The sequence below is a fragment of the Xiphophorus couchianus genome, chromosome 20, assembly GCF_001444195.1.
Source record: "Xiphophorus couchianus chromosome 20, X_couchianus-1.0, whole genome shotgun sequence".
Classification (NCBI taxonomy): Eukaryota; Metazoa; Chordata; class Actinopteri; order Cyprinodontiformes; family Poeciliidae; genus Xiphophorus; species Xiphophorus couchianus.
The window spans coordinates 7,220,370-7,223,677 of NC_040247.1; the positions used below are offsets into that span (position 1 = coordinate 7,220,370).

The following is a 3,308-nucleotide window of genomic DNA, read 5'->3' on the forward strand; positions in this document are numbered from 1 at the left end:
CCCCACAAGGTCTATATTTTACAACATTTGAAAAAGTAGTTCAGCATTTTCTCACACAAGCCCATAATCAAAAATTACTGCTGGTGATTTCAACAATGGAGGAAAGGAGCTTTGATTTTTATTACCCATGTTGGCTCATTCTTGTTAAATAAATAATGACATTGTGTAAAATAGGTCTGTGTGAGTTTATGTTTATATATCGTCAAATTTCTAGTATAATGGCCTAACTCCTTTTTTTTTTTTTTTTGCCAAAAGAGATTATTATTATTTTTTTGCCCAAATCCCTTTTGGCAAAAAATGACTTAAACAACTTAGGCCATTATTTTAGGAAAAAGATATGTAAAAACATTAAATCACTGTGGATCTATTTAATTTAACGAGTAATGTAAAAGCAACATTTGTATATCTCAGAAAAACAATAAAACTGCAATTATTAACAATTAATGCAAATAGACTAAAAGACTTGCAGGCCAGTCCGAGTTTGAGCTCTTTTCCGGTCCACATTTCCTTTTTTGCAAGCTTAATGTAAGCCATAAATCATGACGACTATCTCATTAATTGCTGCTTTGCTGATACTGACGTCTCCGAACAAGATTCCTGATTTATTTGTGTTTTGTGTGTGTCAGGCAAAAATCATTTCACTAGTTGCATTCACCAACTGTTGACCACTGATAAGGTAACTGCTTCTACCCTGGTGTGTCTTATCATACTGCCACAGGGAATGTTGTTAAAAATTCAGCCAGATGCCGTCTTCTGCATAAACAACTCCTCAACCATTTAAAAATCATCCAGAGCCCTAAATCCGGAGTGATACAGAGCATGGAAGTCATGTCATACAGTCGATTTTTCACTCTTTGCTGTGTTTATTTTTTATTCATGCTTATGGATGGTCACTTAATCTATGTAGCTTCTTTGTCAAACAGTCTATAACCACTAAAATTCTGTCAATCCTAATACAATTTGCACATTATTTAGTTAATTTTGTCTGAGATAAAATATTTAGATTAAACATTGTTATTGTAGATTTTGTATCACTGTTTGTGTTGAACTTTCACCTCAAGTTCAACTTTTTGCCTTGAGTCTAAGCTTTGATCTGAGTACAACCACAGCTGCACTTTATAGTCAGGAAGTGTTTTTTTAGCCTGCACACACGCTCACAGCTGCAGCTTACATACACACATAACTGCTGAACATCACAGAGGCTTAAGGTTTTAGAGTGACATCCCATAGAGGGGATGTAGCGCAGAGAATAAAAACTGTGGATTGGATCCTGATTTCAGCTTCTCTTGGTTTATCCTTTAGGTAGACCAAGCTGAAAGCGCCAGCGCTGGATGGTGAACTGTTGCAATGATGTTTTGTGATGAGTATAACATTTTTGCTTTGTATTTGATTGCGATTTGCTTCCATTATATATTTGAACTTATGCAAAAATCTCTTTATTATTTATCTAGAGTCCTTGTTCACCTGAGATAAAGTACCCGGTGTTGCACTGCCAGGCATAAAGCTGCAACAATACTGGGATTTGTCATATCAAATACAATATCAATACATATCAAATACAACTAAAATATTTATTTTGCTTACCCCCCCCCCCCCCCCAACAATAATAAAATAAACAAAAAAACATTTCAGGGACTGCAGAGACAATTATAGTGCAAACTATGGCAATATATGGAGATAAACATTGCAGAGGAGTTTCTGTTAAGGTTTGATGTCAGATCAATTTAGTGACAATCTCTCATGGTTTTACAGTTGACCTATTCATAGAGGTTACTGCCCCAGTTAATGGCAAATAGCTAAAAATTGCAAAAAACCTGAGACCCCCTCTAAAAACTCTTATAACTGCTTATTTTAATAGTTCAAACACCAAATATATAGAAATGGAAACTGTTTTAGATAAGAGTGTTCCTTATCTCAACTCCATAGGGTACAGGCAATCAGTGCCAAGGAAAATAATGGCCCCCATGGATCAGTTGCTTTATAAATGCCAGCAAATAGCAGGTCAAATAGCATTGTACCTAGGCATTTTGGGCTCCAAAGTGGCATTTTCTTTCAAATATTTTAGAAAAAAAATTGTGAACAGGCAACTTTGAATATTTTGCAAATAATTTGAAGTTACATTCCACAGAAAAATATGCTGAGAAACTGAGAATGGGCTACCAGTGTGCTATCCTTATATAAACCACAGGGTCTTGCATCATACCTGTCAGGGTTCCTGTGTGCGTGTGTGCGAGTGCAAGTAACACATCTCTTCCAGCGAGGATCTTGTTGGAGAGCCTGGGCAGCGTTCACAGGTGGAGCTCATCAGCCTCATCAGAGTGCTGGGGATAAAGGAGCAGCAGAGCCTTCACTCAGTGCTGGATGATTAACGTCTACTGGTAGTCACTCTGGCCACCTCCTGTTGTTTGCTATTTTTAGCTTTTGATCAGTCTCTTAAGAACCTACCTGAAGTTCATAGTTCTTGTTTTCACTTCCTTTAGGTTTTTGTCACTGGATCTCTCTAGAGGAATCGGTTCAACCGTTTTCTCCTCCTGTGAAACTCCCAGCAAGTACCTACTTGCCTGCCTGCTCCACCATTCCCCCCCCCCCCCCATCTCCTCTCCGCTCAGTCAGACCCCTGGCTCTCGGTCATCGCCTACCTTGCACTCGCCTCCAGAAGCTCCATCTCCATTCTCCACACAGGACCCCTGGGCACCTTTCTCCGATGCTTCACCAAGTCCATTCGAAAGTAAGCCTTTTTTCATACTGCATCTGATCAACTCATTACAGGCCACCAATAACCCAACTCTCATTCCAGACGCCACGGATTGCATGACACTGCCACTCCCTGATACATCAAGGAAACCTGTAAATTGTTGCTTGTTGTTTGAAAGAAATAAAACCTATACCTTAATTGAACTTGTTGATTCTGCATGTGGGTCAGAAGATTAAGTCCGAACATGTCAATACTTCCCTAAAGTTTAAATATTTTGTTATATTATAACAAATATATATTTCAAACTTAATTATTTCAATTAAGTTTGAAATACAATTTCAAACTTAATTGTATTTTAATGAGATTTTACATTATGCACAAAGACTGAGCCTAACACAAAGGAACACACCAGAAAAGTCAAAGTCAAACTGTGATGGTTGATTAACCTTATGCTAAATGAACAGATATATATATATATATTTGAAGTCGGAGCACTATGTAATTGGTTATTTACCTTCTATTTGCAGAAGTTGGTGGATCTGTCAATAACAGTCTTTGTCTAGTTAGTCATATATTTGCTTTTTTTATGCATATCTTTCATTAAAAAGACACT

General features: G+C 37.3%; 1 long non-coding RNA gene across 2 annotated transcripts; it reads left to right on the forward strand.

The window, feature by feature from the left end:
• The first annotated feature begins 363 nt into the window (after window positions 1-363).
• LOC114135057 (uncharacterized) lies at window positions 364-2,898 on the forward strand. 2 transcript variants are annotated; one of them, XR_003593531.1, is made up of 3 exons: window positions 364-2,378; window positions 2,481-2,728; window positions 2,798-2,898. It is a non-coding gene; the product is annotated as an uncharacterized LOC114135057 (long non-coding RNA). The 2 variants fall into 2 exon arrangements; XR_003593530.1 differs by having other exon boundaries at window positions 2,481-2,898.
• Window positions 2,899-3,308: the final 410 nt, after the last annotated feature.